The following is a 10,003-nucleotide window of genomic DNA, read 5'->3' as shown; positions in this document are numbered from 1 at the left end:
AACGCGTGCGATCAACGTAAAATCAAAAGTTTTTATTGAATATTGCAGTGTGAAGATAACGCGTGCGATCAACGTGAAATCAAAACTTTTATTGAATATTGGAGTGTGAAGATAACGCGTGCGATCAACGTAAAATCAAAACTTTTTATTGAATATTGCAGTGTGAAGATAACGCGTGCGATCAACGTAAAATCAAAACTTTTTATTGAATATTGCAGTGTGAAGATAATGTGTGCGATCAACGTAAAATCAAAACTTTTTATTGAATATTGCAGTGTGAAGATAACGCGTGCGATCAACGTGAAATCAAAACTTTTATTGAATATTGCAGTGTGAAGATAATGTGTGCGATCAACGTGAAATCAAAACTTTTATTGAATATTGGAGTGTGAAGATAACGCGTGCGATCAACGTAAAATCAAAACTTTTTATTGAATATTGCAGTGTGAAGATAACGCGTGCGATCAACGTAAAATCAAAACTTTTTATTGAATATTGCAGTGTGAAGATAACGCGTGCGATCAACGTAAAATCAAAACTTTTTATTGAATATTGCAGTGTTAAGATAACGCGTGCGATCAACGTGAAATCAAAACTTTTATTGAATATTGCAGTGTGAAGATAATGTGTGCGATCAACGTGAAATCAAAACTTTTATTGAATATTGCAGTGTGAAGATAACGCGTGCGATCAACGTGAAATCAAAAACTTTTTTATCGAACATTGCAGTGCTGCAGTGTGCAGATAACGCGTGCGATCACCATGAAATCAAAAACTTTTATTGAATATTGCAGCATATTAATCAGTTTGTTTAAAGTCAACGTGAAATCAAAAATGTTTATTTCATTAAATATTGCAGTGTTTATTCTAATGTGTGATGATAATGTGCGAAGAAAAATCATCACTCGCTCTTGAACGTTTAAACTGAATGTAAAAAAACTGTCTAGACATCTTGCTTACATGGTAAAATTTGCACATTTTGACATTTAACTAATAATGACAAGTCATTATATTGATTTTTCAGAAGTTTTGTTGTTGCATTCTGATATTCTACAACTTCTTTAAAGTCAACATCAAATCAAAAACAAATTTTTTATTGATTATTGTGTTGTTTATTCTAATGCGCAAACATAACAGTCGCAGCAGTAAATGCCACTTTAACGCTTACGATTTCTGATCCGATGGACGACCCATCGATCGTTTTGATGTTACATTTTAAGGTGTTTATTCTAATGTGCAAACATATCATGTGTGAAGAAAATCAAGAAGGTTTAAACTACATGTAAGCAACTCATTCTCCACATCTAGTTTATGTGGTAACATTTTCCCCTATTTTGACCTTTTTGGCTTCCATATAAATTACTCACGGGATGTTTTGTGCCAAGTGTGATTTTTTTTCAGCTCAAGTTGAATTTTTTTGAACTTGCGACTCTTGGTTTTCAGAGTATGGTGGGGAAAAAAACAGCAAATTATTAAATGAGTTTCATTGTTGCATTCTGATCTGTTTTTTGTAAGTTAACGTGAAATCAAAAATGAAGTATTTAAAGAATATCGCAGTGTTGCAGTGTGCAGATAACGCGTGCGATCACCGGGAAATCAAAAACTTTTTATTGAATATTGCAGTGTGCAGATAACACGTGCGATCACCGTGAAATCAAAAACTTTTTATTGAATATTGCAGTGTTGCAGCATATTAATGAATTTTTGAATTTTTTTCAAAATCAAAATTGAAGTATTTAAAGAATATCGCAGTGTTCCAATGCACAAAAATAACACGTACGAAGAAAACTCACATCGTCACTCACTCTAGAAATGATCAACTGCATATTATCGACATCTTGTATACGTGGTAAAGAATTTTTTTTTTTTTTGTATTTTAGTTTTTTTGCGTGTTTTCAGGTCATGGCTGAAAAATAAAGCAAAACCTATGAATTATTGAAATGAGTTTTATTGTTACGTTTTGAAATTCTTTCATTTCTATAAAGTCAACGTGAAATCCAAAACAAATTTTTAATACTATATAACAATGTTTATTCTAATGCGCAGATGTCACGTGTGAACAAAAATCACTCTAGAGCCTTTAAACTACATGTAAACAACACGTTTTCAACATCTAGTTTATATGGTAAAATTAGCATATTTTGACTCTTCTGGTTTCCATATAAATTACTCACGGTATGTTTTTAGCTAAGCATGAATTTTTCGCTCGAGTTGAATATTGTTTTTTTTTTATTGTATTTGTTTTTTTTGGTTTTCAGGGCATGACGGAATAATAAAGCAAAACCAACTAATTATTAAAATGAGTTTCATTGTTATGTTCTGATATTGATCAGTTTAAAGTCAACATGAAATCAAAAATTATGTTTTTTATAGAGTATTGTGGTGTTTATTGTAATGCATGAAGATGACACATGCAAAGAACAATCATTGCTTGCTCTGGAAATTTTCAACTACAATTTCTCAACAAAATAATAATAAGTTGTTTTATTGATTTTATGAAGTTTATATTGTATTATTATTGATTTTTTTTCGGTTTTCAGGTCACGGCGGAAAGATAAAGCAAAACCTACGAATTATTGAAATGAGTTTTGTTGCGTTTTGATATTTTTCCATTTCCATAAAGTCAACGAAATCTAAAATATTTTTAATAGAATATTGCAGTGTTTATTCTAATGCGCAAAGAAATTACGTGCAAAGAAAAATCATTGATTGCTCTAGTATATGTGGTAAAATTTGCATATTTTGATCTTTCTGGCTTCCATGTAAATTACTCGCGGGATATTTTTCGCCAAGTGTGATTTTTTCGCTCGAGTTGATTTTTTTTAACTTGCGACTCTTGGTGTTTTTTATATTTTATTTAGTTTTTCTTTTTCGGTTTTCAGCGTATGGTGGAAAAAAGCAAAACCAGCAAATCATTGAAATGAGTTTCATTGTTGCATTCTGATATCTGTTTTTTTTTTTTTTTAAGTTAACGTGAAATCAAAAACGAAGTATTAAAAGAATATTGCAGTGTTCCAATGCACAAAAATAACACGTACGAAGAAAACACATCATCACTCGCTCTAGAAATGTTCAACTGCATATTCTCGACATCTTATTTACGTGGTAAAATTTGCACATTTTCACTCTTTTGGCTTTCATTATATTATTATATTTCATTATCATTATTATATTATTATTATTATATTACATTAATAATAATAAGTCGCTATACTGATTTTTCAGAAGTTTATATTTTAATTATGTTTTTATTTAGTTTTCTGGTCCTGGTTGAAAACAAGCAAAACCAACGAATTATTAAAGTTATAGTTACATTGTTGTGTTCTGATATTCTTCCACTTTTTAAAGCCAATAGCAAATTAAAAATACATTGTGTATTGATTATTCCGGTGTTTATTCTAATGCATGTAGACAACACTTCATAACATGGTAACAGTCACAGTAGTAAAGTGTGTAAAAACAGTGTCACAGTAGTAAAAACAGTGTTTTCTGTTGGTTACATATACGAAACATGATAATGATGATGATAAGTCGTTATGTAGAGTTTTGTATTTATTTGTATTTATTTTTCTGGTCATGGTGGAACAAAGCAAAACCTAAGGATTATGGAAAAGAGTTATATTGTTGCATTCTGATATTGTTACATGCCAAGGTGTTTAACGTGTGAAGATAACACAAAATTCGTCACTCAGTCTAAAAAGTTTAAACTACAGGTAAACCACACATTTCGACGTCTAATTTTAGTAAAATTAGCGTATTTAGACCTCTCTAGTTTCCATATACAGTTTATTACTAATGGGATGTTTTTTGCTTTGAATTTTCCGCTCCAGTTGAATATTTTTGAACTTGCGACTCTTGGTATATTCAGAAGTTTATATTGTATTCAGCTTTTTCAGGGGGTTTCAGATCATGGCTGAAAAATAAAGCAAAATTAACCAATTCTGAGTTTTATTGTTGCGTTCTGATATTCTTCCATTTCTTTAAAGTCAGCATCAAATCAAAAAAAAGATTTTAAACTGAACATTGCAGTGTTTGTTCTAACGCTGGGCTCCCAGCATACGTAAAAAAATGTCATCATTCATAAATGCACACATTACATTACACTATTTCGCTCTAGATTTATAGAAAGCTGACATGCTATTTCTGTATTGACATGCGTCTTATTAAGCACTCTTGTTCACTAGTCAGTGCACTGATTAGGGTATCAGCCTTTTTATGTGCTGGCTCAATTGCTAAATTTTTCAAGTGCACTGAAACGTTCGCACCCTGAAAATTCCCACAATGACTTGTGAAAATCATACACACAGCATGCGCTCTTAACAGAAGTTCAGAAATACAGAGTATGCTCCGGTTTCCCCCAGTGCAAACACATGCGTGTGACGACCCCAGTATTCCCGTTTGGATGTGGCAGATCCTGATTGGGTGCCATGCTTGCTCCCCAATTGGTTTAAAGCATATAAATGCGAGTGTGTGCTAGCTTCTGGAGGACGGTCGGTGTGGCTACTTGGACGCCCTCACGTCAAGACCATCTCTTAATTTCGGCAACCTTATGGATTTGTTTGGCATTATTTATATGTTGGTTATTTTTTCTTTATTCTCTCCTAGACGTTTGTTTGTTTCTTGATTTGTTGTTCTAGTAGTTTATGTGTAATAGATAAGTTGCATGTACATTTACATTTACATTTAGTCATTTAGCAGACGCTTTTATCCAAAGCGACTTACAAATGAGGACAAGGAAGCAATTTACACAACTATAAGAGCAACAATGAATAAGTGCTGTAGGCAAGTTTCAGGTCTGTAAAGTCTAAGAAGGAAAGTATTATTATTATTATTATTATTTTTTTTTTTGTACAGTTAGTGTGATATTCAGAGAGGCAATTGCAGATTAGGAAGTGAAGTGGAGACTAAATAGTTGAGTTTTTAGTGGTTTCTTGAAGTCAGCGAGTGACTCTGCTGTTCTGATGCAGTTAGGGAGTTCATTCCACCAACTGGGCAGATTGAATGCGAGAGTTCGCGAAAGTGATTTCTTCCCTCTTTGGGATGGAACCACGAGGCGACGTTCATTCACAGAACGCAAGTTTCTGGAGGGCACATACATCTGCAGAAGTGAGAGCAGATAAGAAGGAGCAAGGCCAGAAATCGCTTTGTAAGCAAACATCAGAGCTTTGAATTTGATGCGAGCAGCAACTGGCAGCCAGTGCAAACGGATGAGCAGCGGAGTAACATGTGCTCGTTTAGGTTCATTGAAGACAACTTGTGCTGCTGCGTTTAGGAGCAGTTGAAGAGGCTTGATAGAGTTAGCTGGAAGCCCGGCTAGTAGAGAGTTGCAGTAATCCAGTTTGGAGAGAACAAGAGCTTGAACAAGGAGTTGAGCTGCATGTTCAGATAAGAAGGGTCGGATCTTTCTGATGTTATAGAGTGCAAATCTGCACGATCGAGCAGTTCTAGAAATGTGGTCAGAGAAGTTTAGTTGGTCATCAATCGTTACTCCAAGGCTTTTCACCATTTTGGATGCAGTAATGGTTGCCCCATCCATCTGGATTGAAAAGTTATGGTGTAGAGTCGAGTTGGCAGAAACTACAAGCATTTCCGTTTTTGCGAGGTTCAGCTGAAGATGATGATCTTTCATCCAGTGTGAAATATCCAACAGGCAGGCTGAGATACGAGCTGGAACCGAGGGATCATCAGGATGAAAAGAGAGGTATAGCTGGGTATCATCATTATAGCAGTGGTAGGAGAATCCATGTCTCTGGATGACTGGTCCTAGAGATGATGTGTAGATGGAGAAGAGAAGTGGCCCAAGAACAGAGCCTTGTGGTACCCCAGTGTTTAGATGCTGTAGGTTGAACACCTCTCCCCTCCAAGACACCCTGAATGACCTGTCAGTGAGGTAGGATCTGAACCATTGTATAACAGTGCCCGCAACGCCCAGTGACTCGAGCGTAGATAGCAGGATCTGGTGGTTTACAGTGTCAAAAGCAGCTGACAAATCCAGCAAAATGAGGACTGATGATTTAGAGTCTGCTTTAGCCAGTCTGAGATCCTCCACGACCGAGAGCAGGGCAGTCTCAGTTGAGTGGCCTTTCTTAAAGCCGGATTGCTTGTTGTCCATGAGATTGTTTTGAGTAAGCATGTATATTCTTTTGTTTTCTGAGCTCTTTTATGTTTCGACTCGATCGAGGGGGTCGTAAGAATGTGGCACAGGTGAATTGGGTAGGCTAAATTGTCCGTAGTGTGTGAGTGTGAATGAGTGCGTGTGCGGCTGGAAGGGCATCCGCTGTGTAAAAACGTGCTAGATAAGTTGGCGGTTCATTCCCCTGTGGCGACCCTGGATTAATAAAGGGACTAAGCTGAAAAGAAAATGAATGAATTTGCTCAACCATTAATCATTTCTAAAGGTTTGCTGGATTTATTCCTCAGCTATGAAGCTGTTTGTTCATGTAAAAAATAAATAAGCAATACCAACTCTCATTTGTGCAATGATTTGGGTCACGTGATTCATTTTCGCACTTTTGAACCTCTGTTAAGGGCACATATAGTAATGCGTATCAATGCGAGAGTTTCAGTGCACTGGAAAAATTTAGGGATTGAGTCAGCGCTTAAAATGTCTGACGCCCTAATCAGTGCACTGACTAGTGAACAAGGTGTTTATTGAGACTGTGATGGAAATTTTAAGGAACCTCCTGATAAACAGCATGTTTAGTAGAATGCAGATTGAAACGGTTTGGTACTGGCCAAGGTCAAAGCCGGACACATTAGCTGCATTTCCACTATCACGCCTAAAGCGAGCGAGCCAAGGCCAGTCGTGTTTCCACTGTAACTTCCAGGGCCTAATCAGGCCAAATCGGGGCTTTCTTGGGGCTAGCAGCCGTCCTTTTTTGGCCTGCCGAATACTTTGGGCCAAAGAGGGCCAGCTGGGGAGAAGCGCGCCTGATCTCACGAGAAAACGTAAGTATTTTACGTTTGTCAGTGTAGTGACTAATAAGTACGAATTCGTACGAGTTCAGTCTTACGAAATTGTACGATTTTAAAAAGAAGGCGTGGCACTTTACCCCACCCCTAAACCCAACCGTCATTGGGGGATGAGCAAATCGTACTAAATTGTACGAATTACATCGTACGATATCATGCGAATTAGCCACTAAATCAAAAAGGTACGAATTGTCGTGGGATTGTGTTGGGAGAGGCGGACACTAGTTTTCCGATCGTACACGAGTACATGCACCAAACAAATAAATCAATAAGGGAAAGAAAACGTCTAGCCTTATAGGCTGGGGTCTTTTTGTGTATGATCACCCTCATGTTTCCCTTATAAATGTAAGGCTGTTGCATAAATTAATGAAGTTTTAATTTATGAGACTTTCTTTCCTGCATGCTGTAGCAGGGCCGCATCTAGGGGTGGGGCCACAGGGGCACCGGCCCCCGTTTAAATCCAGCTGGCCCCTGTACTGCCTCTCCTCTAAGTGACTGCTGATTTATATCAAAGCTCAAACATACAGATGCGCTTTATTTTGTGTCGAACGCCGGATGTTGTTTATTATTTCAGCTGTTTTCTTGCATAAGTGCTTTCGTCCCTGAAGATCAGCTGACTTGTTCTGAAACAGGAGGTAAAACTGATACAAAGCCGGCTCGTTTCTCTGACAAATGTTTCAAAATGGACTTCTAGAGTTGACATTCAGCTGATGATTGATGATAAAGCGTGTTTGGCATGCTGTCTTGGGAGAGAGCCCTGAGCTCATAAGATCCTCGAGCCCGGGGCTCCCTCCTGTTTGCAAGGCTAAAGGGGAGTTTGAGCTCAGGTAGATCTGGAGAACTCCCCTGCTGTATTAGCTAATGAACAGATAGTGATCACTCTTAGAGATAACTACTGACTAGCAGCATGTCTATGTGCTGATTTGGATTAGTCGATTAACTTAAGCTGCATGTTTTTGAAAGGTGGGAGGAAACTGGGGAAAACCCACATGAGCACTGGGAGAACGTGCAAACTCCGCACAGAAATATTAGCTGGCTTGGTAAGGACTAGAACCAGTGACGTTCTTGCTGTGAGGCAACAGTGTTAGCCACTGGGCCACCCATCTAGGAAAGGAGGAGGAGCAGGGGTGGAAGGGGGGATTCCTCAAAATAAAGATGGCTGTGATATGGAGCTGAGGGTGTTTACAGTGGATTAGGAATCATCTGATTGGAGAATTATGAATTGAATAATGCGGGACCAGCTGTGATCAATCATAAACAAGTGATCCTCTCGACATTACGTTAATCTCGAGTTATGAGATTTATTTACTGGGGTTCTGCTCATAGCTGTTATATGCGTTATATTAAATAAACATTTTGAGTTGCCATGTCAACATTAATGGTGCGCTTCATGGCGAAATTGATAGTTCCAGCACCAACTGAATAACTTGGCCCCCCTCTGTAAACCCTGGCCCCTGCCTTTATAAATTCCCAGATCCACCACTGCATTGTAGCACTCCTGGTCAATTCCAGAAAACCACAGCAAGATCTTTTCAGAGGAGAATCTTTCCTGGAATCCGGCAGGAATGTGAGAGTATGTGCACTGAGGGGTATAACACTGTCTCTTCAGTAAGACTGCGGTGGGGGTGGGGGTTATTTTAATAAACTACCCTTTTTGCTTTGCTATAACCTGCGGCTGCCCAAACCTTTTCTTATGAAGGACCAAAAAAACCATGAATAATTTCTTTGTTCGTTTAAAAATACATAGAAAACGTTAATCAGATGCACTTGTGCATATATATATATACACCGTTGAAGTCAGAATTATTCACTCCCCCCTTTGATTGTTTGTCCTTTTTTAAATATTTTTTACCAAATTATGTTGAGCAGAGTCCTTGCTAATTTAGTAAATATTTGTAAAAAATTCACAGCATTTCCTCTAATGTTTGTTCTTCTGGAGAAAGTCTTATTTGTTTATTTCGGCTAGAGTAAAAGCTGTTTTAATTGTTTTAAAGCAATTTTAAGGTCAATATTATTCACCCCTTCAGCAATATTAGTGTTGGATTGTCTCCAGAACAAACCACTGTTATACAATGACTTGCCTAATTACCCTAACTTTACCCTGATTACCCTAGTGAAGCCTTTAAATGCTCAAGCTCTTTTAGCCTTGTGAAGTTGAGTAAAAAAGCTTGTTCAAAATGAACGTAACACAGCCTCGTGAGTTTAAACAATTTGTCTGATTTTAAGATCTGTAAGAGGACAAACTTAGATAAGAAGAGAAACATTTTCTCCATGGTGAACTGAACAAATGTCAAATCCTCCACATCTCAATATACAGCTCATTTCAAGACGAAGTAAATGATGGCAGTCAAACATTGTCTAACATCATTTCTGTATCTAGTTTAACCAATCTTTCCACAATATATATATAATAATTATACATTTGCCAATGAAATAAGCGAGTTGTGTGCTGAATTGTACAGCTGTCACACTCTATAATGTAATATGAATTTGGTTAGGAGCTTCTGTTGAAGAGGTGTTTCTTCATGTCTTCAACATTTAAAGGCTAACATAACATTTCATACTGAAGACTGATGTTGTTCTCGTGTGCTGAAACTGATATTCTACACTCTGCAAAAGTTCATGGAGTTGAAACAAACTCTTAAGTGTTTAGTGGATTTAGCTCCCCCATGCTCAAGCTTACTGATATCCATGCTATGATGTTGAGAAATTTCCTTTTTGGGACTTTTGCGCTCTTATAAATGACAAGACAGTATCTTATCCAGTTTAGCACAGCACAATAAGCTCTTTATTGTTATTTAATTTTGATTCCCTGCTAAAAAAATCCAGCTTAAACCAGCCTAAGATGGTTGGCTGGTTTTAGCTGGTCGACCAGGTTGGTTTTAGAGGTGTTTCGGCCACTTCCAGGCTGGTTTCCAGCCATTTCCAGCCTGGTTTTAGCTGGTCAGGGTAGGAGATGACCAGCTAAAACCAGCTTGATCAGCCTATCCAGATAGGAGCCCAGCCCAAAACCAGCTTTGTCCAGCTTAAA

At 37.4% G+C, this 10,003-nt stretch overlaps 1 protein-coding gene across 1 annotated transcript in view; it reads left to right on the top strand.

The window, feature by feature from the left end:
* surf2 (surfeit 2) overlaps window positions 1-10,003 on the top strand; it is a 108,290-nt gene that overhangs the window by 37,469 nt on the left and 60,818 nt on the right. The window lies entirely within an intron of this gene.

This window comes from Danio rerio, chromosome 5 (genome assembly GCF_052040795.2).
Source record: "Danio rerio strain M-AB ecotype USA chromosome 5, GRCz13ab, whole genome shotgun sequence".
Taxonomy (NCBI): Eukaryota; Metazoa; Chordata; class Actinopteri; order Cypriniformes; family Danionidae; genus Danio; species Danio rerio.
Note: the sequence above shows the minus strand (reverse complement) of the source record. Positions and strands in the feature narration are given on the sequence as shown.